Below are 27243 nucleotides of genomic sequence, written 5' to 3' on the forward strand. Positions count from 1 at the left end.
TACATTATTCTAATACCCTAAATAACAACTAGCTAAAATTTCACATATAGAATAGGTCTGTGCAGAAGAAAGAAGTCCTGACGACTAAAATATAGAAAGGTAAGGTAAAGCAATGATATCTTCCTTTTGATCTAGTAGAGGGTCATTTCTAATCAAGGTTGAGGGAGGGAGAAGGCCACTGGGTACTTCGGGAGATGACAAGAGTACTGGACCCCAAACAGACAGGGAATCTGAAGCCTTTCCCAACCACTTTTCCTGACTTCATTTCTGTTCACATGATGATGTGAGTTCAGAAGGTGAGAGTATTATTTGTGGTCTGAACCAGTTACCTCCTGCTGCGGATTCCTACTGCAATCAGCTGGGCAGAGGCCCTTGTGTTTTTTTGTGCCTTTGAGTAGCCCCTGTAAATGCAGTTCACTTCTAGCAAGCTACAGGACCGTCCCTGGTCAAGCACCACTTTCTCTGCTTGCCTTCCCTAGTCCAGCCTTCTCCATGGCAGGATGTTCCCCGATAGATCTGCCGGGCACGCTGCTCACACCTCCATCCAGAGCCAACCCCTCCCTCTAGTCATCTGTCCATCTGCAGGTTTGCTTTTTCAACAACACTGGGGATTGATTCCTCCAGGGCAAAGACCTTGTTTTGTTTTTGCATATGGCGCTTCAGAGTCTATGAATAAATGAATGAATATATTCAATGGCAGGATGATACTTTCAATTCAGGCCCCTCATCTAAGATTAAAAGTTTAATAATTTAATACAGAGTGTATCTCCAGCTCCTAGCTTCCTTGGACCCAAAAGAAATGACAATTGTCCACGAGCACAAATGTAAGAAATTAATTTTTGCCTTCAAATACTGCTTTTAATATCTAATAAAATAGTTATATTGTTTGTTTTAGAAGACAGAAAGATTGAATAGATCATAATATTGCAAATATCACAAAAGCCAATTACAATGAAGTTATTATTGAAATGTGGTCTAAATAGTTTTCTGGGCTATTTTCAGAGTTTCCCTAAAAGATTTATTGGTGAGTGCTTGCCTCGGCAGCACACACACTGATATGGGAACGCCAGGAGTAGACTGGCACGGCCCCTGCACAAGGATGACAGGCAAACTCATGAAGCGTTCCATATTTTTGACTCAGAGAACTACTGCACATTTTTCTCATATGTGGAAGCTAGTGGCAGGGAAGAGAAAGTGGGGAGAAAAAGACATCTGAAAGCAGAAAGAAAATCAATAGAGCAGAACAAGAGCAGGGGGAGGAGGAGGGGAGGGAACAGGGACGTATCGGGGAGTAAAACTGATCAAATTATGCTCTATGCATGCACTGATATTCCAACAACAACAATAATAAAATTAATCATCAGGAATACAAATAACAGTAAATGCTGATGTGGAAAAAAAGGAATGCTTTTACACCACTGGTGAGACTATAAGTTAGTACAACCACTATGGAGTCAAAAGACTAGGCATGAAACCACCATATGACTCGGCTGTACCACCACTTCTCAGTATTTATTCTGAAGAATTAAAGTCATCTTACTACAGTGGTACATGGCATACGCATGTTGACAGCAGCACAATTCACAATAGCCAAACCACGGGACCAGCCTAGGTGTCCATCAACAGATGAACAGATAAGGAAAATGAGGTACATACACAATGGAGTTTTATTCAGCCATAAAGAAAAATTAAACTATGGCATTTGTAGGAAAAAGGATGGAACCAGAGACCATCAATGTTAAGTCTCATAAGTCAAACTCAGAAGGTCGAAGGTCATGTGTTTTCTCTCATTTGCAGAAGCTAAAGAGGAAAATCAAAGGTGGGATGGAGCTCCTAAAATTGAAAGGGAGATCAGTACAGGAAGAAGACCAAGGAGAGTGAGGGGTAAGTACAGGGAAATGATATTGGCCAAATTATAGTATATCATGTGCATGTATGAATACATAACAACAAATCCCATCAGTACGTACAACTATAATGCACCAATAAAAAAAAAGGTGGGGAAAAAAGGAGAGCAGGGGGAGGGAGGGAGGGTAAGGGGAGAAAACTGATCAAATTATGTTATATGCATGCACCAATATCCCAATAAAAATAAATTATGAACCAATAAAAAAAGAATTACTGATGAAACAAATCAACACAATGGAATTCTAAAAGGCTAAACTGATGCTGTATCTCCAATTATCTTCTTTATTAAACTTATAAAATGCATGGAAATACTATTAAAAAGCAATGATTATTTTTTTCATTTAAAGAAAACAGGTGTGGTGATGAACACCTGTAATTTCAGCAACTCCTGAGGCCAAGACAGAAAGATCACCACCAGTTTCAAGTCAGCCTCAGCAACTTGGCCAGACTGTCTCCAAAACAAAACAAAACAAAACAAAACAAAATCATAATAATAGATGGAGGTTAGTAGAGTAGAGCAGGTTGATCAGGGGAGTAACAAGGGAAAGAAAGGGACGGTGCTGGGAATGGAGTGATCAAATGATGTCATGCGCATGTACAAAATGCACAAGGAATCCCACTTTATTGGTGCACTATAATTATACATAAATTATAGTGCACCAATAAAGAAAAACACAAAAATCCCCCTGTAACTCACAGCAGTATATTCCAGTAAAAGTCCCCCCCCTTAGCCATGAGGCCACTGCAGAGACTTGACTGGCATTCTGCATTCTTCATGCAAGAAATGCTAATGTCACTGTGAGAAACAGGAAGGAGGCCCACTTCCTTCCCTGGTGGCTGATTTATAGGTCGGTTACACACAGTCACATAGAAGAAATGGCTGGTCTGATGCTGCACTGTGCAACAGTCTACCAGTGTGCTCCTGGGCCCACGGGGTGGGGAGCCACTTATGTGACCCACTCAGGAGCCTGAGTGCAAATATGAGGTTTGTTTCAGGGAATATTTTTATATTTCCTGAAACATCACTTTTAACACCCTTTGTCTTAGAAATATATGGTTCTTCAGTTATTGCAGAAGACATTGTAGGGATTCCTTTTGTCTATTCTAGGGAATCCCTCCCACCCCTAAAGAAATATTGGATGTTTATTAGACACGTTTGACAATAACTTTTCTCCTAGTTCATATACCTAGTATGTAGTGAGTTGAAACCAAAATGTTTCACTGAAATGGGTTTATCTCACCTACCCAGAGGCAGTGCGTATGCAGATAATTTATTAGAGAATGGAGTTTCAATAATAAAAATTAAAATAAATTATTATTGCTCTCACCTTTTGAGACCAAATCTATACCTATAAAAATGTGTATGTTTCTGTACCAGATATTGATTTCCCTCATCCAGAATTAGTATGTGGTATAAATGGCCAGATTACTGTTTTAAGTGCTTAACTGTGTAGAACACAAATGCCTTATAAATAACAGAACACATTTTTAACATTCAAAGTGCTATAATAAATTAGAACATTAAGGCACAATCCTGAAAACACTCTCTTATATTTTATGACTTTCATGGAAACTAGAACATTTAAATGCAAAAAAGAAACCAATGCTAATCATTAAAAAAAAAAAAAAAAAAAAAGCAAGTGCAACATGATTATATACCCCACAGGGAAAATACTAGAGCAAAATATTGGACCAGAGGAGAAGAATCATTTTACCAATATGGAAACAAACTTCAAAGAAAAAAAATGAAGAAAACTTAAATCATTAAAGATTATACACTCATCTAGTTCCTTGATATGGAACTAGATTAAGAGTTAATTCAAAAATAGAATAAATTCTGTTGATCCCAAAAATAGTCAAGAATAGTTGAAAGTGTACGAATTCAACTTTCATATCCCCACATGGGCCCTGTTTAGAAAAAGTGAGGCTGTGTAGTAACAGTCAAAGTATTCACTGTGTTCTAGACTATTGTGAGTACTCCACACATATCACATCACAACTCTACGGGGCAGGTACTCTTAACTCCATTTCACAGATGTGGAAACTGAGGCACAGAGTGTTCACTAAGATAACCTCAGAGCTAGGAAGTGGCAAGGCCAGGACTCAAATGTCCCCTCATCCCTGCATGCATGAGAGTGATGTTGTTGAAAGGCACTGCAAAAGCATGAGGCACAGGGTCCTCATCTGATCACACTGGTCTGCAGAAGTGTCCCTTGATTCCCTACTGCTTGCTATCTTCACAACATTCCATGTTGTGAAGTTGTAACAACTTCCTTAAAAGTAAGGAGGATTAATGTACAAGGCTCATCTGAAATTTGCATTTATTTTAGTTATCTGGTAAAGGCATCACTAGTTTTATAACAACCGCATTGTGTTTATTCTTGAAAAGTCCTCCAAGATGATATCTCTGTAGACAAACCAATAGAACATTATTCTCCTAGATAATACTTGGTTAGTATTTGCAAACAATGAAATACAGTGTAATATAGACACTACCATGGTAAAAAGGTCTCAACAGTTTTAATAAGCAAATTCCCATTAGTAATTAGCAGATAACTGTACTAAAAAGAATTCTTTTGAAACTCTTTGGGATTTGCAAATTGTTAAAATAATAAAAGTCTCCCCACCCCACTTCCTCTAAAGTGAATCTGATGAATGTTAAGCTTCTATCAAACTCGTGAGATTCAATGTCTTGGTTTGTTTAATTTTTTTGTGAAACCATACCTGGTGCTAAAGCTGACTTGCCCAAGTATACTGTGGGAAGCTGGGCTGTAACTCCACTAGCCCTCATCAGGATATGGTCTCACATGCACAAACAGTGACAAATGACTCTTGGCTGATGATAGCCAAGTGTCACTGTTAATGTGTGTGTGAGTTGGGGCTGGGGCTTAAGATCCCAGAAATTCCAGTCCAGTAACGACTATTATTAGTTCTAGGATGACCATCAGCACTGGGTTTCCTTCTATAGGGGCACAGTGACCTCTACTGGTAGAAAAACAGAATCTTGAAATGTGACTGACTCCACAGTGAATTTTCAGATGCACGGCTTATTCTTTGGAATGTTTGTACAATTTTTACTTAAATAAATCTACTCCTCTACTAGAATTAAACATTCAAATTGAAGTAGGCTGAAATCATATTATTAAAGGAGAGAACTAAACAGTACTTTAGTCCAAAAATTAATCCCACCGATAATACTGTGGCTATAGTGTCACAGTTATGAAAACTGTTATAAAAATATCCTTTTGGGAAATATCGCCAATATACTCTAAGAGTTTTCAAAGGCACCAATTACAGAAAAATTACAGAATAAAACTTTTCAAAATGCTTTGAAACTTTCTATTGTCAAATACTAAGTGGCCTACTTTCTCATGAATATTTTGCTTTCTTGTTTTCAAAACAATAGGTCAAGTCTTGGTTTTCTCTTTTAAGTCTCAAGGGTTACAAAAAATTAATTATCCACAAGTTTATTAAATTTATTTTATTTATTTGCTTTCCCATTTGCTTTCTTTTTAACCAAGCTTAATAAGAGATATAACTGAGGATTGGTGTATTAGCTTGTTTTTGCACAAAGTAGAATAGATTAAATGTAGAGTTCTTTTTCCAGAAATGTTCCTTATTGCTAAAATAGGAGTGATAAATTAGGAAAAATGACGCCATTCCTATTCATCTTTGGTAAATAGGATTTACAGATGTGTATGACAAAACTGTCTTTTCATTTCTATTTGTTAATTGATCACTACTTGCTGTCTGCTATGTGAGGCACTATGGGGAGAGCAAGGTGAATAAGGCCCTATCTTATCTCTATGCAAGTAATTATAAAGACATGTTTTAAATACCTTATTCTTAAAATATGGAGATTTCAATAAAATAATCTAAAGTTTGCATACAATCTGTCTCAACACCATGCAACATTATCTGGAGCCACTGGGGGCCCCGCTTCTGAGTACTGGAAAGTAGCTCCTCTCTCATTTTTTTGGGGGGGGGGGTGAGAAAAGACAGGGAGCTGGCTTTCTGGTTCAAAGCTGTCCATAGGAACAATTCAGCCTTACCACTCTCCTCCCACCCAACAGTGACAGAAGCACCACATGCCTAGCCTCACACACCCAAGGACTTCTTGGTAGGGGACAGGACTTAGTGAAACCCCATGCTGGGTCCCTCACTGCTTCACTGGAGTCCCTGCTCCACTCCGCCCTCAGGATAATGCTTCCTTCACCTGAGGATAGCACAGGACACCACAAAAGCAATTTTCTACAAATCAGCACTAATTCCCTGCAAGAATTCATGGCTTTTAAAGTTATAAACATTAAACCAAGAAATCTATGTAAATACTAAAACCTTGACAGTACTTTAAAATAACATGTCTAAAACAGGAGTAACATTTAAAACTCTGCCAAAAATGCGTATAATAGAGGGGAGAGGAAAAAAAAAACAGGAAATCGCTGAAATGTTTCTCAGGAGAAGATTGGTTGATAAATTAGGGTTAGCCAAGGAGTGGAATATTATGCATTCAAAAAGCATTAAAAAGATGATCTGCTTTATGTGCATCTAGAAGGATATGTGAAGAACTGATAGCGGTCATCACTTCAGCAAGGAGAAAGGCTGGCTGGCCAGCTATGAACTTTTCTATTTCATAGCCTTTGGTATTGCTTGAATTGTTTATGAGAACTTGTACTATTTTTAAAAAAGAAACAAAAAATATGCAATAGATCACTTTGAATTACAAGAGCTGTGCAGTGGACAGTAGAAATGAAACAGGTCAGTGTGAAAGGTTTTCGCAACAGAGTACCAAACTTGTCAAACTTTTGGTTAAATGACCTTTTATTTGTGTGTGTGTGTGGGAGGGAGGGGAGTACTGGGGATTAAACCAAGGGGCACTTTATCAAAAAGAGCTACATCCACAGTCCTTTTTATTTTTTGACAGGGTTTTGCTAAGTTGTTGAGGCTGGCCTTTAATTTGCAATCTTCCTGACTCAGCCTCCAGAGTCGCTGGCATTACAGGAGTGCACCACTCTGCCTGGCTTAGACGAATTATTTGATACACTTATTTGCCAAAACAAACTGTCAGTTTTAAAAATAAGAAGACGATTGATAGGGTAAAATGCTAAAAGGAAATAAACCTTCTCATGAAAGTTACTCTGTAGGGGAATATCAAGCATTCTCACAAAATTTCTTATTTGTTTGCTTAATTCAAAGCATCACCCCAAATGACACTCCAAGAATTAGCTCTGAGCAAAATGATATTCTCCTTCACCTAGAGAAGCTTTCGTTCCATAAATTTCAAAAGCTTTGTTTAAGGCTGAGCCTAGTTGGCTTAAAGAATGTGATATCATGGGAGGAAAGATTTGTGTAAGTCCTCAAGCAACCAGAATAACAAATTCTGTGCCTGACAGAATTCTTCATGAGGACGAAGAAGGTAGTAAAAAGATTTTTTTGAGAACCACTACTATTTACAAACACACAACACTGCTTTAAAATGCTAAGGCTCCAAAATGCTATAATGACAGGTTGGTTTTTTTCCCCCCTTTACTTTGAGAAAATATTGTTCAAACAGCAGCAGTAACCGCCACATGGTTGTCCAGTATGAAATTCCACAGTGTAAATTTTCCATTTAGCAGCTAGTCCATGTCAAAGTGAGCTGCACTGAGGCAACAAGGACACAAAGCCTAAGCAGAGCTTGGCTACACACTGACAGCCGGAGAGCAGAGGTCTGGGATGGCCTTCAATCTGCACCTGTGAACTCCTGGTCACTCCGTGGCCATTCACTTCAGTCATGTGTAGCTTTTGCTGTATGTAAAAATGTGCGAGAGAGACAGAGGGAGTGAGGATACAAAAGGGATGACTTTTAAAAAATTCCCTGAAAGACGCCAGACACAGACTCATTTAAATATCAACAACAACAACAAAAAATAATAAAAAAAGAACAAATAAAGAATAGAGTGGAAAAAATCATTAGAAGCAGAAAACAAAAACAAAAACAAAAAAATGCAAACTCCACTTATTTTGTAGCTCATCTGACCCTGACAGAGTGTTTTAGATTTCATTCTGAAAGAGTTTGTGAACAAGTTATACTAACATCTCCACATCAGTGTTTATTAGCATTGACTATAATTTCACAATTCAGAAGTTTTGGAGACTATCCTTTTTCTCATCAATTCTCTTGGCCACTTTTAAAGATCTACCATCTTGGGAAACAAAAACTGCAACACTTCTCATCTGGCAAAGCTAATCATCACATGATTTGTAAAACTTTGCCCTCATACATGAATGAGTCAAAACCCTGGCCCCGTTAAATCATTCAGCAGTGGCAAAATTCTGCCAAAGTTCACAACAGGAGGGGAATTAATAACACTCCAAACTCAGTTCTTTAAACTGAAATTTAACACAAATCTAGCTGGGCACTATGGTGCAGTCCCAGCTACTTGGAAGGCTGAGGCAGAAAGATTGCTTGAACCTCAGAGTTTGGGGCCAGCCTGGGCAACACAGCGACACCCTGTCTTTGTGGGGTGGGTCTTAGAAATTACAGTATATTCTACAGAAAGGAATCTAACATCACATAAAGAGTAAAATGAGGTGACAATCCTGAAGATAGGACGGTTTACCCTTGTAAAGGGTTCAAAATAACATGTTCAGCTAAAAGCTTTCATGTTTGACCAAACAGAGACATCTTCATTTCTCAGTTTTATAAAAGAGACTCCAGATGTCCCATTTTAATAACAGTGCAATTCAGTCTTATAGCAGATTTAAAAATCAAATGATTTCTGGAAAACTGCTAACTGAAAACTGACTTTTGCTATGGCTAAGGACTTTATTTTTCACTTGGTAGTAATGCTGCTGTGTCAGGAGCATTTTTTTTTTTTTTTTTGGATGGCTAAAGAATTTCAAAATCCTCCTTTCTACTATATGACATAGGTCTTACATGGCAGAAGCTCTAAATACTACACTCCTTGATGGAATCTGCCTGGCCACTTCTTTGCCATTTAAACACACAACTAAGTTGCAAACAAAAAAAAGTTATACAGTCTACATTAAACTAACTGCATCAATCTGCATCATGATGGGGTGTTGAATTCCTGTTATCTACAAAATGCCTTTTCCTTTCTTAAAGGTAAACAAAAGTGAAAACATTCCAAATTAAAAATCAAAAAAGGAGATACACAGACAGAACAAAGGAGAGCTAAAGCCAGACCACACATCTGCATCTAATCTGCTCAATGCAGAGTACCCAGCTGCCACTTCTGAAGGTCTTCTTAAACACAGCTCTTGGGCTTCACAGAAGGTGGACTAACGCACTACTTCCTCCCACTGTTGCCCTTCTACACTGCAGACAAGAGGCTCTAGTTCAAGGACCTTGTATGGACACATTAGAAAGACAGATTTTCTTTTCAATGTTATCAAGAAACTAGAATGAAAAGGAGCACATTACATTATATATTATAGCCATGGGGAATAAATATTTATTGGTTCCATTCCTAACTCAAATGAATATAAAGAAATTCATTGTTCTATTAAGTATCTAATCTGCCTGTCAGTCAAAAAAGTAACAAAATGGTAATAACCTGAATTTACTCACAATTATACTAACCAAAGGTCAATAAGCTAGAGGGAGGACTGGGATTGTGGCACAGTGGTAAGAGTGCTCGCATACCACAGGCGGGACCCGGGTTCGATCCTTAGCACCACATAAAAATAAAGGCATTGTGTTGTGTCCATCTCCACCTAAAAAATAAATATTAAAAAAAAATAATCTAGAGAAAGCCAAGTGTAACAAAAAGGCAGTACCCACATCAAGGGTTGGAACTTGTACCCAGAGAGAAGTAAATGATCCTTAGTGATCCTCTGTTCTACCCACCCCTGCACACTTCCAAAATAGGCCAGCTTCACTCACTCATCTTAAAAAAAAAAAAAAAAGTTTTAATTATCTTATTATTATTGGTTCTTTTTTTGATGGGGTGGGGGACTGGGGATCCAACCCAGAGCTTCGCAAATATGAGGCAAGTGCTTTGCCACTGAGCTACATACCAGCCTTTTAATTTTTTTTAAGTTGTAGATGGAAACAATACCTTTGTTTTATTCATTTATTTTTATTGTGGTGCTGAGGATCAAACCCAGTGTCCCACATGTGCCAGGCAGGTGCTCTAACCACTGAGCCACAACCCAAGCTCCTAATCTCACTTTTGAGAGGTTTTTCTCCCCTTCTTTTTTTTCTGGTGGTACTGGGGTTGAACACAGAGGCACTCTACCACTGAGTGACATCTTCCCCCCACCCCCCCGCTTTTCAAACTGGATCTCGTTAAGTTGCTCGTGCCAACCTCAAACTTGAAATCTCCTGCCTCAGCATCTTGAGTCACTAGGATTTACAAAGTGTGCCACTGTCACCCAAATGAGATGGTGTTTTGGAACTGGAATTGTTGTTCAACTTTTTTCTTTTAAAGGCTAGTTAAATTATAAGAATTTAAAGATACAGATTCAGTGCTCATTTTAACCCTCTAGGAAAGAACCTAATTAAGGCAGGGAAATCTTAAGGAAGCAAGCAGTTCAACAGGTAAAGTAGAAAACATTCAACTCCAGGAACTGGTAGAGTGCCGACATTCTTAAAAGGAATCCGATATGAGATTTGACAGATTGAACCCGAACACTGCAGGCTGTGCTGCTATGTTCACACAGGATTCAACCATTCAAAGGTGGAATCATTTGCTGTGCTATACAATAATTGCTTGCACTGTAAGAAACAGTACAAAGCTGACCCCAAGCACCACTAAACTATTTAATGTTCTTTTGGCTTCCATTTGAAAACAAGAGGCCACATATGATGGGAAGAAGCAACTTAATACATAGGAAGTAAGTCTTCAGAAATCTCCTGGCTGGAATGACAATTCTATACACTGGTTCCTGAATAAGTGTTCTCAAACTTCAGCTTACATATAAATTACCTGGACTGCTTGTTAAAGATGCAGGGTTCCTCCACCCGCTCCCAAAGTTTTAGATCTCTAGTCTTTCGAAAGGGGTTAGCCTGCATTTTAAATTTCAAAAATCTTCTGGGTATTCTAATACGGTTATCCATGCTCCACACCTTGAGAAACACTGATCTTGAAGATGTGAGCTACTGTATGGGTGGCTTCCTCCATGGGGGGATTCCACAGGGCAGTATGCCCTGGCCCAAAGTGAGAGCTACCTGCCATTTCATCAGCAATGAAAATATGAAAGGAAAGCTCTTGATTTAAAAGAAAAAGTCACTTATTTAAGTGAGGTTCTATGAGAATCTTTTAAAAGATTATCCACTAATTCACGATAATTCCAGGAATAACGGCTGTCAACATCTAAGAGGACTAAGACAATGGAGAGACAAGAAAAATAGTGGCAAAATGGAACAACCTACTTGTAATTCTGCCTAGGCCCAGCCTTAGGTGTCATAAAAGCCTCTGGCACTTAAGACTCTGTCTGACCAGTCTCAACCCATGAAGCATATCCATCACTTACTCCCAAAGTGACTGTCAGCTCCAGCCAGAGGGAGCTCCTAACTTGTCACCTCTGAAGGCTGCCTCTGAGGAACGCTGAAGCTGCACTCTGTTAGTGTCCTGGCTGGTTGGCACCCCTGTCTAGGATGCCCTTCACCCATTCTCTGCCTTCAGTGGAGCCCTTCAGGGTCTCACTGGAATCTACTTCCCAGCCTCCCACCCTGACTCAGTCACCACTGTACTCTCACTGGAGCACTCGCCTGTACTCAGCCTCATGTACACCACTCTTCAGCGCCCCCGTCCCCCGACAACTTTCTCGTCCTTGAAGACCATGACAGTTACGGAATTTCCTAGTACCTCCATTCCCACCCACCCTAACAAAATACTAGCGCATAGAAATGGCTTGATAAACAGTTATGGCAACTTACGTATTTAATTATCAGCAAGCTGTATCCCAATAAATACTGTAAACTAAACAAATAACCATCACACATCAGAATGTTTCCTGGGCACTGGGACTGCACTTGGCAAACTCTCTTTGTCCTCAACTAGCTCTCCTGGAAGCCTTTGAAACCACTGATTTCTTCCTGCCACCAGCATTCTGAGGCTCTACAGTACCTCTTTACGGTCATTCTGAAAGGGGATCAGAGCATTTTCTATTTAAGCAACTTAGTGACACTCATGTTACAGCTGAATGTTTGGTCTTTTATGACAACAACATCTTTAGATTGATTAATTTACGGCATGAAGTTTATTTCCTGTGTGCCCTATTCAGTATCTGGTACACAGAAACATTAAATTTCAGTTAAAACCATGTTTATTTTAAAAGCCCCAAACTGAAGATACATATAATCTCTGTAATTATTACATATTATCTCTGTAATTATCTTTTCCTGAATAAAAGGGATGGGACTATAAAACAGCAAGTAAAGATTTTCCAAGGATGAATGACTTCACGAGACGTGAGATTTATTGTTTTAAAAAACTGTCGTAAAATATACATGACATGACATTTACCATTTTAGTGGCAATTATTTTTATGTTATGGAAATAATATTATAATATTGACTATAACATGGAATGCTCTCCTGCAACAAACAAACAAAACAACAACAACAACAAAAACTGCTATAGTTAACACCTGAATTCAAAGCCTGTTGCTAATAAACACCTTTTTTACATTATAAACATTCCACTGCGGGCAAACCTCATTAAAATCATCTAGTAAAGGTTGAATCACTTGTATTTCAGACAGTGAAATAAAACAAATATTACTACTTTTTCTGCATTGTTTTCTTAAAGTTCACAAATGATTTCTGATAAAAGCAGCTGCTGATCTTTATAATACAGACAGCTTATTATATCCCATCTGCCAAGTGCTTTATACACATTACTCTTTTTTTATTATTGAGGTATTAATTCATATATCATAAAATTCACCCCTTTCAAGTATATAATTCAGTAGTTTTAAGTATATTCAAAGTAGTACAGCCATCACCACTATCTGACTTCAGGACATCACAGGCTGACTTAGTCAAAATCATGTGTCTATGTTTTTGTGTCTGCAGTCAGTGGTACCGTAGATGTAAATGGAAGCTGAAGAGACAGGCATCTGAATACTGACTGCATTTGGAAAATACAAGCCTCTGAGTTGCTCAAAACATAAAGCCGCAAATATCGTAACAGACTGAAGAAAAAATAGGTATGAAAGCAGTCGGCTGAATGTATGTTTCTCGTAGTCAAACACCATTACCTTTATCCAAAATAATATATTAAATATGTGTCTAAAATATTATTTGAAAACTTCACTGAATTGTTTTTGGACAAAAACTCCAATATTTTAGTAAGTCTTAAAATGTAAATAAATTACCTACCCAGAGTTTAATTTATAAAAATAAATCAAAATTGTTAAGCATTATGGCTCAATGGGAAATAGCCAGAGGTGTTAAGCTTTTGAAGAAATAATATGGTGGGGGAGAATTTTCAGTCGTAAAATTGCCAAGGCAAATTGCAGGGAGTCATCCGTGAAAAACACCTGAGGATCTTCTTTCGGCATGTAGCCAGGGAGATTTTAGGTTTAACTTTGGGAACTATCTGTGGCTCTACCACACAAGAGATTACCCAAGGCACATGGCCTTTATCTTCGCTGGGCTAGGAAGATCTCTCAAGGTTGCTCCAGAGGTGGGCATAACCTGTTGAAAAATGGGCAACCTCACTCTGACCTTTTACTGAGAAGAACATTCTGTGGGAGAACTTGATATCTTCCTATATAAATAAAGTAGGCATGGGCTCCATTTTGCCAGAGTATAGAAGCTTGATCCTTGCCCGTCCTGCCCATGCTTTTTGAAATCATTTTCTGTATCCTGAGGTTCTTTTGCCGTTCTATTTTTCCTAGCTTTTATTTCTCAGCCAGCCCATTCCACTTAGAGGAACTCCATCTCCACTGTCCATGTACCCAGGAGGGAGCAAATAGTCCACTTCCCCGGTTTGATGCTGTCAGCAGTCACCATTCCAATAGCACCACAACATGTAACATTCTGGAAATCTGTATCTGTGCTGTCCAACATTCCAATCACCAGCTAAAAGTGGTGATGGAGCATTTCAAGGTTGCCAGTGTGAATGAGGATTTAAATTTTTAACTTATTTGAGTGTAAATAGCTATACTTGACCCAGGGGTACCATACTGGACAATAAAAATATTGAATGACAAGAGACACCATACTGTAAGAAGACTATACCATTAACGTTCTGGAAAACTTAAAAAGTGACAGGAGACTATGGTTAAGGGGGACAATAGGAGAAAAAGAACTTCCAAAGAAAACTAAAACTGACCTCCCAGATTTTTGAGATGTTCCCCTCAAATCCCTGCACTGAGACTATGAATATAAAAAGAAAAGAGGACAGAATGGGGGGCAGAAACTGCTAAGACAGAAGACAGACTCCCTTTAGTTACACAGAAACTGCCTGATTATCAGTGGCAGCCAAAATTTATTATGCAGTCTGTATTTCATAATGAACTGTCTGTTGTACACAGTGAATTAAGTACTGAACATGCATTTGGTGGTGATGGTGGGAGGTGTCCAGTATTAAACCCAGAGGCACTTTACCACTGAGTCACATCCTCAGCTCTTTTTGAGACAGGGTCTCCCTAAGTTGCTTAGGGCCTCAATAAATTGCTGAGGATGGCTTTGAACTTTTGATCCTCCTACCTCAGCCTCTCAAACTGCTGGGATTACAGCATGCACCACCATGCCTGGGTGAACATTCATTTTTTATTTTATGCTCGAAACAAGCCTTCCAGGTAGATATATTCCTCATCTATCTATCCACAGAGGAGGATCTTGAGACTTAGGGAGTTAATTTGCTAAAACAAAAAAGCATCTTCTGGGGCTGGGGATGTGGCTCAAGCGGTAGCGCGCTCGCCTTGCATGCCTGCGACCTGGGTTCGATCCTCAGCACCACATACCAACAAAGATGTTGTGTCCGCCGAGAACTAAAAAATAAATATTAAAATTCTCTCTCTCTCTCTCTCTCTCTTTTAAAAAAAAAAAAAAAAAAAAAAAAGCATCTTCTAACTGAAACCCAGCAACTAGTACCCTTCTATCTTCTGGAAAGATCCCAAAGATCCTTCTTCTACAGCATTTCAAACATTACAGAGATGTAATTTACTGGCTGTCCCCCTCCAAAAGCTAAACTTCCTGGAAGAAGGGGCTGTGTTCTGTCAATCTTCTCTTTCTTAGCCACCTAGCACCACCAACAGTTATGTAAAGTACCTATCAAGACACTTGAAATACATACACTCTTCAGTAAGTATCTGCTGAATTTAGCATGAATCTGCTTCCATTCCAACAACATACATGTGGTCACACTTTTTCCAACTCAGACATCTCAAGCATCTAAATATTTTAGTTTTAGAATCAAGCTGAAAGTTTAAAGTTCTAAGTTTTATACATAGTTTCAAAGAATCTGGAAATAAAATTGGAACTCTATGTCAAATGAAAATATTTAACTTCAAATTGTTTACTTCAAGCCTATACTTTAAAAAAATCAAATGTCCCATAATTTTTGGAAATATCTTAATAGAAACTTTAACACTATGATGGAAACATTTGTTACACAAAAGATGTTTCTTATAAGCACTCACCATTGTGTGTTAAAGTACAGAAGACACCTCTTTATGTCCTTGAGTTGAGGCAAGGTGCTTACAGCAACTTAATGAAGCCTCAATACTTTCCAATCTTTGCATCTCATTTATCAATGTCATTTACTTTAGGCCTTCCACACTTTACTAACTTGTATTTACCCCTATGGGCACTCCATCAGTATCTAAAGGGAGGCAGAAAAGTGAGCCAAATAAATTAGCTAGGGCCAAAACCATCTAAGAAGTTATTCCTTCAGCTTTCCACCCCAAGACTTGATGAAATGTGGTCTACAGGCAAAATAAAAATACTCACCTAAGAAATGTTCTTGTTACAAATACTGTCAGAATGGTATCGAATACTATTCAATACACAAAGAGGACTCTAATTCAAAACGATCTTTCAATACACAGTGGCCACACCTCTAATCAGAGCAATGCAGTTCAAGGCCAGCCTGGGCAATTTAGTGAGACCCTGTCTCAAAATATTAAATAAAATGGGTTGTAGCTATAGCTCAGTGCTAGAGCACCTCTGGGCTCAACCCCCAGTACCAAATCAAAACAAAACAAACAAACAAAAAAAACCCAAAACCTTGTTCCTGCCCTTGCCAGAGCAAGAGATGACCTAGAGTTTCTGATAATGGTTATCTTAGGAGATGTACAATTAAAAATACATAACTTTATTAAATTTGCCCTTTTATATATTTTGATTTTCTTGCCGTTAAGCATTATTTGCTTATTTTTAAATCTTTACAAGTATCAAATAATATAGTTTTGAACAAAAAGAAAATCTGATGTTGGGTGAAAAAGAAATGAACTAGAGCACCATTTCTTAAATATTGTCATGGTATGAACCATGAGGATCGTAAAACTGCAGATACTGCTTCTGAAAGTCTGGGGTTCTGAATTTCTAATAAGCTTCTAAATCACGCTGAAGTTGCTGGTTCAAGGATCTGTGTGGCAAAGGACTAATTTTTCCAGATCTCAATGTTTTGTTTTTATAATTCTCTTCACTTAAAAAAAATGCTATCCCCCTCAACGTTTTAAATGTTTGTTATGATTCAGGCACTTCACTGGGAACACATGATCTAGTTTCTGCTCTCAATGAGCCCACTGCTTTAAAAAAAAAAAAAGAACAGCAAGCAATTGCACTGTTAACTGCAAAGGACTGTAATTAACATATGCAGTGAGAGGAAAAGGGCAGGAAGTCTGCGCAGAGGAGACCAGGACATTTCAGGCAAAAGACAATTAGCAAAGCACTCTGGAGAGAAACAGCTGAATTAATATCAAATTGCTAAAACACATGGTGCTTACGTTGTTTATGGGAGATGAGAAACTCACATCAAAATGAGTCCAGCATGCCAGACTTATAGTTTGGACTTTGTTGGGGAAGTTATCACATCAATGAAGGACTCTTCCTAGATAAGTATATCCAGATGTGTATTACAATATTAATAATAATAGTAACAAACATCTGTTTATTTATATGCCAGGAATTATTCCAAGTGCTTTACATTTTTAACTTACTTAACCTAACAGGTTCAGTAACACTGAGAATTATGAGGCACCAAAAAGCTTGCCCTCAATTCCAACCCAGGCAGTACAGCCCCAGAGGCCATACACTTCTTCTCAAGGAGCATTCTGGAAAAAAAAAGACACTGGTAAGCACTGTAGAAGATGCCTTCATCAGTGTTGAGCCTGAAGAAGCCAAGTAAAGAGATACTGAAGGACCAAGTGAAGGCCAGGACAGGGCAATGAGACTTATAGTTACGTTTAAAGAGGAAAAATAATATTCCCTTTAAACGTAATTATTTGTTGCCAAGGGATATTATGGATGTACAAGAGAGTAGTTTCCCAGTTTCTAGCTCGGGAGATGAAAAGAATGTGGGTGTCAAGCAGTGAGACCAGGGCAAAGGACACTTTGGGCAGGAATTTGGGAGAGAACACATGGGGATTAGGTGTAAGATACTTATGAACTATCTAGGTAGATCTGGGCATCACTGGTGTGGCCACTAGTGGGCCAATGTTTGTGAACCGAGAGAACCAGGTGAGGAGTTGTGGGATTCAATGAAGAAGGTGAAGGTGGACACTGGAGAGAGGTCTGCAAAAGCTGAGGGAAAAGTCTCGTGAGATAAAGTTGTCACTGCCATTAAACAGTGTTGAGGGAACGAGGAAGATAAGCAGAGGAAAGGGCTGCTGGATTTGGTTAAGAGACCACCAGCACCTAGACAGAGCAGTGTCAGTGGAAAAAAAGAAACTGAAATGATTTGCCTTCAATTCCTTAGAATTTCTTTAGAAACACCCTTCCTCTTTAGAAACACTATTCCTCTTGCCATAAGGAATCAAGAAGACCAATAGCTAGCAAATAACAAAGGCCAAAAGAAAAATTCTACTTCTTTGTGTGAGAAACTTGAGCACATTAATAGGAAAAGTTGGTGTCAGTAAAGAGGGAAAGGCAAAAAATACAGGAGAGAGAAAATATGTGATGAGGTGGTGTCCTGAGTGACACAGGACAGTAAGACAGAGAAACCAGCAAGCAGCAAGGGTCTCAGCCTCAGCACTGTTGTCAAGGAGACAGACGGCTCTGTCATGGGGTGCACTGCAGGATCCTGGATGCCAGATGCACTCAACCTCACTGTGACAACCAAGAATGTCTCCAAATTGTTCAAAGTCCCTGGGAAAGAAGGGGGCAACTGTCTCTTGGGAGAAGAAAGAGGACACACTCTCCCTTGGTTATGAACCACTGGAAGCCAGGAGGGGTTGTCACTTACTAACTGTACCATGAAAAAAGAAGCCAGGCCCTCTGCTGAGAGCTGAGGAAGGCTGCTCGGTCTGTTAAGTGGAAAGCTGCACATGATTTTGTGGAGAATGAGAGAGACACCTACCTAGGGAAAGCAAAACTGGGCATTAGAAATACTTTCCCTTCCAGACATAAAAGCAAGTGTATTTCCATTTATGGGCTCTCCAAAAACAGCTCACAGAAGAAACTTGAGCCTAAGAATGCACTTAGAGCCAAGTACCACCTCCAATGCCAGCAGCTGACGAGGCTGAAGCAGGAGGATCATAAGTTCAAAGCCAGCCTCAGCAACTTAGTGTGGCCTAAGCAACTTAGCAAGACCATCTCACAAAAAAATACAAGAAAAAGGGCTGGGGATGCAGCTCAGCAGTGGATAAGTGTCACTGGGTTCAATCTCTGGTACCAAAAATAAAAAATAAAAAGACTGTACTGAAGAACCTTTATCAAAATATTCTTTCCAAAAATTTAAGGTATAGGGTCATCCTGAAAAAGTACTAAGAAGAACCATGTTTTTGTTTGCCAGGACAAGTTTTAACAATAAAAACTGAATTTACCTTTTTTTTAAAATTACCCTGAATACACAATTTTATCATAATTTTGTAAAGTTTTCAACAGGAAGGCTACCACATTTTATTTATTTCAAATCCTATCCATTAAAATCAACATTTTAAATTTTATTATGACAAAAAAGTTAAAATACATTGATATTTTAGATTAGGCACCACTTTTAAATTTTCATATACTGCTGAGTAATAATAGTCTACATTAACATTTGTGCTCAGTATACAGAAAAATTTATTTACACCTTGGGTTCTGAAAGTTTAATTACTGTACACTGTCAAAAGTGACCGACTGGAAGATGCTGCTATAACTAGCTATAACATCTTCAGATCCTTTAAATTGTGTTTTTTTTTTATATTTATTTTTTAGTTTTACGTTGACATAATATCTTTTATATTTATGTGGTGCTGAGGATCAAACCCAGTGCCTTGTGCATACTAGGCAAGCACTCTATCACTGAACCCCAACCCCAACCCTAAATTGTCTTCTTAAAAATGTGTTTTAAGGGCTGGGGTTGTGGCTCAGCGGTAGAGCGCTCGCCTAGCACATGCAAGGCCCTGGGTTCTATCCTCAGCATCACATAAAAATAAATAATAAAAATAAAGTTATTTAAAAATATGTCTAAATAATAAAAATAAAGTTATTAAAAAATATGTCCTGAGTTTCCTAAGGCGGCTGAATATGCACTGACTCACAATACAATTTAAGTGGAGGCACTCATAAAAGCAGAGAGACTAGACGTGAAACAATACTCCCACTGTTAGTAGATGTATTACCTAGGAAAGTGTTCTCAGAGAAATTAACTCATTAAAAAAAAAAAACCTCCTAAAAATATCTATTAAAATATTATGGAACTTGACCCCAGAAATTCTTTTTTCCCTGCATTCACAAATTTAATTGAAAAACCTCCATGTACAGCCAACAGACCTGAATTTGCATTTAGCAATCTTTCAGATCAAATGCATCCTGACACAAATATCATAGCTAAATTTGCTAAAACAACAATCCCAGATATAAGAGGCAAAGATTCTCATCTGTGCTACTAAGTCTCAGAATAAGTATGTATTCAAGAGTATGACATTCTTCTACCAGAAAGAAGCCACATTTGGCGGCTCTATAGACATCTGCAGTTGAAAAAGAGTACAGAAAGACTAGAGCTTGGAGATTACCAATTCTTTTCCAAATGAAGAAAATTAAGTTGGATTCACTTCCAGATCTGCTATCTTTACTAGTTAACGGACAAAAAAAATCTAAAATTCCATACTCTAAGAACCAATGTACAAACTTATTCAAATGCATCTGACTACTCAAATTTGACTAGCACACCTGAGGCTGAGGCCTCTGGAATGCCAGTCCAAGATAGAGGGTATTTTAGGAAAAGTTTTTACCCAAAACCACACAATAAAATGATATCCAGGCCTACATCCAAGTGAGTATAAACCCTAAGGGCCAACATGTTCACACAGTAATCAGGGCCATCTAAGGTCATTAGTCTCTAGTGCCCCAAAGGAAATGAAAACTGCATATGACTTGTAAAAAACTAACAACACAAATCAAGCAAGGGGATATACTCACTGAAGAACAGTATAGCCATAATCAATTAAATTAACAAATTAAGTATTAAGCTATGGGTAAAAAAAAAAATACAACTCTGGGTCTATTTATCATCAGAAGTTACTAAATCATTTATTTTAGGGCCAAACATTAAGCAAATCAGATTTCACTGGACCTGTTCTAGTAAATTGGTTTTAGGCAAATTACAAAGTGGACTATTTATTGAGACCATTTTCACTTTTCCTAATATGAACAAAATGGATCAAAATATTTTAAGGGTACTTATTAAAAAGTTGAGAAGGCCATATGCATTAATTTCCATGATCCTATTTGGATCACAATTGATATTCATCTCTGGGCCCATTATTTCATAAACATGAAAGCCTAATATAAAGCTTTACTGTTTCATTCTAAAAAGAACCTGACTGTATTTAGGTGCTAAACAATGCTTTCTCTTAAACAATTTTACATAAGTCTTTCACTAGTTTCATTTTTACTGGGAAGTAATACAAGAGTACCATCCTAATATTCCATTCTATTTTTAAATTCTTTTCAATTCTGTCCCTTTATAAAAATTTCTTCCTCCATAGTAGGGCAATGAAGATAAACTACTCAACTTTTTAAAAATAAGGTTTTACTATCCAAACTGGCTTCAAAGGTTATGTATTAGAATGTTTCCAATAATAATTTAAAACTATTTTCTCAATAAGGCTAAACTCACTCTAAAACAAATGGCAAAAGATATAATCTATTTAACATCTCCACTATGAATTCTTTTACCTAGAGATGAAATAAGCCTAGAGTAATAGTTAGGGCATTGTGACATCTGTAAAATTAAGGGCTAACAAATGTTACTGTATTGCTATTTTTGTTTTAAAATACTTCAAAGAACTGAGGAACACAAACACTTGAATGGTTAATTACTTGAGTGTATTTCAAGTGGAAGGCGAGGAAGAATGGTGTTTCCCAAATCAAAGTTAACATATTACAATTCACACATCATCATCTTAAGAACTAAAATCTGTACATGACAAACCAAGGAGGTCACTGAAATAACTTAAGCACATAGTGTTATATGGCAAAATGTTCCAGGACCAAGAATGAAGAATAGGTTCCAGATCTAATGTGAAAACTGTGATTTACAATGGTTGCTTGGAGAAATATAGAAGACTTTGGGCTTAGGAGTGGAGAGTCCTGGGATAGATTCATGGTAAATAGCCACAGTTAAGGGGTAAGGTACATGACATGTATCTCTTGGGGGAGAGAGAAAATGTCAGCACACTGTCCATTTTTTTTTCACTAAAATTAGAATGTTGTAGCCAAGAAAATAAGAAATCCTAGTCCCACGGGTATTACAAAGTCAACTTTCCCTAGGCTCTGGGTTCTTCCCATTGTGCAACCACAGGAAAACAGTTCTCTCAAGTTCCTCCCTTCAGCCTTCAAAGATTCTTAAAAAAAGATGAAACCTGTAAGATCGAGACAATTTGGGAAAACCAGGAAGAGTCAGGGACTCAACTGTTCTGTTACAGAGGCAAATTACAGTGTTTTATTATACTGTGTCTAGAAAGCAGAAGAGTGTAGAATGGAAACTATTGAGAATGCCACTAATTCTCATTTTCTAGAATAAGCTGTAGCAGGGGACCCAAGGGAATGCACGGGCAGCGTGGTCAGGAGCACCGAAGAGGTTTCCTTCCCAGGTTAACTCCCCAAACCCAATAAATGCCTAGAGCTAAAATTTCTTTATTTTTTATTTATCATCTCAAGAAGTCTTCTGCTTCATATTCTTTATATATGAAGCCAACCATATTATCTTTTCTCATGAATCAACCTTACCCACACTAGCTCACTGAAATTAAATACTTCACTTTATATTCATCAGTTTGACAAAAATATAAAAATAGTGATTAATAATTTCTAGATTATTTCCTAGAATAGCCATAAAATAGGCTTTTCCAAAAAAAAATTTTAAAAATAGAAGATTTGTTCTTGAATATGAGGCTATAAAATGATTCAAGGCCACCATCAGGCTGTATGTCTGTCCACTGTGGCATGGCTCTCACCCATTCTCATAGCTCTGTCCTTTCTCAGAAGTCTTGGGCAGCTTCAGTTAATCTCTCAACTCTTTGAATTAACTGGCTCAAAGAAAGAAGTTGAGGCAGCTGGGTGCAGTGGCACATGCCTATAATCTGAGTGACTCAGGAGCCTTCAAGCAGGAAGATCCCAAGTTCAAGGTCAGCCTGGGCAACTGAGACTGTCTTCCAATAAGGGGTGGGGGGAGAAAGAAAAAAAAATGGAAGCAAACAAGCAAATTAAAGTTAATCCACAAAACGAACCACAGTTCTGATGCTATTCAAAGCACTACATAGCTACACAACAATGGAGGATGGTGGGTGAGGAGTAGTGGTGATTGAACCCAGGGGTGCTTTACCACTGAGCTACATTACATTACTTCCCCAGCTCTTTTTACTGTTTATTTTGAGATGGGATATTGCTAAGTTTATTAGGATCTTGCTAAGTTGCTGAGGCTAACCTCAAATTTGTGATCCTTCTGCTGCTGAGATAACAGGCATGTGCCACTGTGCCAGGTATTAGACACTAATTTTAAAGACCACTGGTAGGTTATAATAAATCAGATTAATCAATGACTCAAAAGTAATTTAAAGCTAATGCTTTACAACGTAGTTATCAGTAGTACCACTACATTGAAAATTACACTCAGTTCTTGTTTGTTCTCCTTCTCTATGCTTAGTGCACATGTAGTCTTCATTTCTGGTTACTGGAGCATTTAAAGCAGCCATTTATCTAATGAAACCTAAGTTGGCCCTGATTAGAAAATATCAGGCCTCAAAGTTCTAAGTCCTAACAAGTTTCATAAACCAATGTGAGATATGCAGAGAAAGAAAATATACTTGTTCTGTATGATTCCCGTGAATATTCAAGGGACAACATAAAGAAATGAAAAAATATGTGTACATACAGACACATTTCCATTAGGAGTTAGATTAGATTATTAGAAACTATTTAGAAATGTTAAACTAAAAATATAAAGGGCCAAGACAGAATCAAAGATACTCAATGAGCAATAGGAAAGTATTTACCTGCTCAACCATACCCAGCCAGAATAAATGCTCTGTGCTCCATGCCTGAGTGGGTATTTGACACCAACCAACAAAAGGTAGGGCTCCATAATCACTTTATCCACCAGACAAGCAATTTGAAGCTACAAAAAAGGAACGAGGAGTGGTCTAAACTATTTAGAACAAAAGGAAAACAACAACAACAACAAAAAACTACCTGAAAGGACTTAATAACTACTCACAAGTGTTATCTCATTCAATCTTCTAGAACTAGAAATCATAATTGTACAAGACCTGGTTATACTAATAAAATCACTTCTGATATATGGAGGTTTAGATAAGAACCCGGGCCAAACTTGTCCACAACCTTTGGATCACTAGAGTACTGCTGAGATAACAGGCATGTGCCACTGTGGCTGAGCCTAAAAAGCTAGTCTTCACTCCCATAGTTTGTCAGTTTTGCCACAGAAGATCCTCCATCAGAGTTGTCTCTTAATTCATGAACATTCCCATATACCTTTCTCTAACCATCAGCCAAACAATTGTTTGGGGAATAAGCAAGCCCTTTGAAAACTGATTCTAAGAAATTCCTCTCACTCTACACTGATTAAACTGTTCATTATCAATTTTCCTTGCCCAGAGTATAAAGGTTTTGAATTATGAATTCTGAGCAGGTAAATTATGCACTTAATTCTTTCCATTTAGTCCTCCATCTATAGCTTTATTCCAACATATAAACTTAAAATAACCAATGTAGCAAAGAAAAATTAGAGCCTGTAGCAGTTCTTTAAGGGACTGCTCCACTTCAAATTTGACTTAATATCTGAAGATAACATTTTTACAATATCCCCTACCCCGAAGAATCCAGCTGTTTTTCTTTTTATAAAGCTCTGATAAAATAATTAAAAGTACAGACAGTGATCACTATTGTGGGATTTTGTGACTTCCAGTAGGGCCAAGATCTTTACTATGATTCCTGTGAATATTCAAGAACAATCATAAAGAAATGAAAAATCTACGAAGTTTTCTGAAAATTTTACTTTGGGATAAACTGGCTCTAAATATGCTTTTCAATATCTCTATATGGTAAGAGGAGGCAATGAAAACACTTTTAAATGATTTCTCTAAATGTGGTTTCCATACAATAGTTTGAGTCAGAGGTAATTTAAGGAAGTGGTTATTTTATTTCAATGATTAACAACTTCAGCATTAACATAATTATGGGAAAAGTCTCTTTTTAAAAAAATAATCAGGAAAAAAGCATACTTGAAAATCTTTATTTTCTATTTCATTCATAAAAAAACCATCAGTGGCATATACCTACAATCCCAGTGATTCAGGAGGCTGAGGCAGGAGGATTGAGTTCAAAGCAAACCTCAGGAATTTCAACCTCAGGAATTTGGTGAAGCCCTAAGCAACTTAGTGAGGGAAAAAAAAGAAGGCTGGGGATGTGGCTTAGTGGGTAAGCTCCCTGGGTTCAATCCCCAGTATCCCCCAAAAAAACAATATATATTAAAAAAAAAAAAAACTATTTAACCCACTAAATTGTTACTTTCTACACATATTTAAACAATTAACCAAAGGAAGTTTTCTCATCACTCTTTCTGCAATGAGATCTCAGCAGTCTCTCCATGATAGTCCACCACTTGGGAGAGTGGGATGCCTGCCCACAGCTGTAACTGTTTCAAAGGTACAGAAAGCTTGTAGAAACCTGTAACTCCACCCCCGCTCAACATACTTTGGGTTCTAATATTCATGATCTGCACCTTAATTATTTGCAATTAATACAGGACACTAATATGACTTGCACATTCTCAATGTCTTTACTGGCCATAATAGACACCTATATGATACTATGTGCCAAGCACTGTGCGTAGGTACAGTGTTCTTCAAATACCCAGGAGAAATCTCAATTCAAATTACTGTAAAAGTTATAGGTGTTATTAAAGACACCTATTTAGGAAGAACACATATATCTTTGATTTCAGTCAGACACAAAGCTGTTTTTACTTCACTGGATTTTGCTAGTAAATTCTATGAAAGAATAAATAAATGTATTAAGGTTATATACACATAAAACATTGAAAAATCTGGTAAACAAAAAACTCTTCTGTGATACACCAATGGAATATCAAAGTGATCCCTATGTAACTCTAAAGAGGATCTTTTAAGGATCAGAAAAAACTGAAAATACTGACATTTTGTTGTTTGTGGTCCAGGGGATTGAACGCAGGGCACTCAGCTACTTGCACTGTCCCCAGCCTTTTATTTAAATAGGGTGCTAAACTGCTGAGCCTGGCCTCAAACTTGAATTCCTCCTGCCTCAGCCTTGCTGAGATTACAGGCATATGTCACTGTGCCAGGATTGTCAGTTTTTTTTTCAAAATCATGACATACAGAAGTAAAATGGAGAGACCCAGCACCACACATTTTCAGAGCAGCTGGACTGAATGAAGTCTTAGAAACATCCAGCTTTATGCACCAGCACTTTTTTCTTTTTTTGGTGGTGGGGCTGGGGACTGAATTTGCATGTCAGGCAAGTACTCTGGCCCTGAGCTACACCCCTGGCTCATTATGTACTTTTTAATGGAAGAATAACTCGCATTAACCAGATTTACTTTATATAACGTGAATATACTAGATTTCCTTTGAAAAAAAATATTCACAAAGAAACATCAAAGTACAGACATCACAAATTCATCTAAGAAGTAGGCAGTGCTGCCTATTATGTCTCATGGTTTATGATTTTTATTTTTTGAATTTAAATTTGGTTGTTGTAACACCAAAACTAATTTAAAACTGAAGCTCTATAAAAGATTTAGCTTTGTCATTCTAAAATGTACCTCCTCCTTCCACTCTGTTTGAAGATGTTCAGGTCAATTTATTCAGATCCTAAGACGGTTATACCATTTATTCATAGGTTATTATGGGCGGCTGTGTCCTCTCAAAATATAAGTAGAAGTCCTTACTCCAAGTACCTCAGAAGGCATGTTTTATTTAGAAACAGGGTTGTTGTAGATACAATTAGTTAACTAGGATGGGCTTTTAACTCAATATAACCGATAGCCTCTTAAGAAGAGGAAAACTTGGACACAGACATGCACGGAGGAAAGATGAAGAAGGCAAGCGAAGAAAGACGGCCAAATGACGATGAAGGCAGATGCTGGAGTGGTTTATCTATGACACCAAGGTTGGTTGACAGCAGCCGGAAGTTTGGAAGAGGCAAGGAAGGATTCTTCTCTACAGCCTTCAGAGAGAGCAGGGCTCAGCTGACACCTTGATTTCGGATTCCTAAGTCTCTAGAACTGTGAGAGAATAAATTCCTGTTGTGTTAAGCTACCCAATTTTTTTGCGCTGTTTCAGCATTCCCAAGATAGTAATTGAACAGATCATACATCAACATCTACCTTCCTGAAAGAGCATCTCAAGTAAAGCATAGCTCTGAAGTCAGAAAAACCTGATTAGAGCCCCTGTGCGAATCAAGAGCTGTGGATCACGGACACCTCTGAGTTTGCTTCTTCATCTGTAAAGAAGAGACAGCAAAGCCTACCAAAGAGGTTTTCTGAAAAGCAAGAAATTATGCAGAATGCCTGCTACAAAGAGTTTAAAATGTTGGTCTCTCCACAAACCCTTCTCTGTCATAATGAGAATGCATTTTAATTTACAATCATGGACTACTGGGCTAGCAATTCAGAAAGTAATATATTCAAAAAAAGGTCTACAATTAAAATATTATTAAATAAGCTTTCT

The 27243-nt window shown here is 37.8% G+C and overlaps 1 protein-coding gene and 1 non-coding gene across 5 annotated transcripts in view; one reads left to right on the forward strand and one right to left on the reverse strand.

The window, feature by feature from the left end:
* Positions 1-27243, reverse strand: part of Scaf8 (SR-related CTD associated factor 8) — a 189074-nt gene that overhangs the window by 72674 nt on the left and 89157 nt on the right. Inside the window, exon 22 of one of the 4 annotated variants that reach the window (XM_026393818.2) lies at positions 7644-7695. The exons of 2 other annotated variants lie outside the window; for them this stretch is intronic. The gene's annotated coding sequence lies outside the window, so the exon portion shown is untranslated. Of the gene's footprint in view, positions 1-7643; positions 7696-26469; positions 26799-27243 lie in introns of those variants that run through there. One more of the 4 variants, XM_026393817.2, reaches the window with a different exon arrangement.
* Positions 1029-1134, forward strand: LOC113186413 (U6 spliceosomal RNA). The gene has a single exon (XR_003301290.1). It is a non-coding gene; the product is annotated as a U6 spliceosomal RNA (small nuclear RNA).

The sequence above is a fragment of the Urocitellus parryii genome, chromosome 8 (genome assembly GCF_045843805.1).
Source record: "Urocitellus parryii isolate mUroPar1 chromosome 8, mUroPar1.hap1, whole genome shotgun sequence".
NCBI lineage: Eukaryota > Metazoa > Chordata > Mammalia > Rodentia > Sciuridae > Urocitellus > Urocitellus parryii.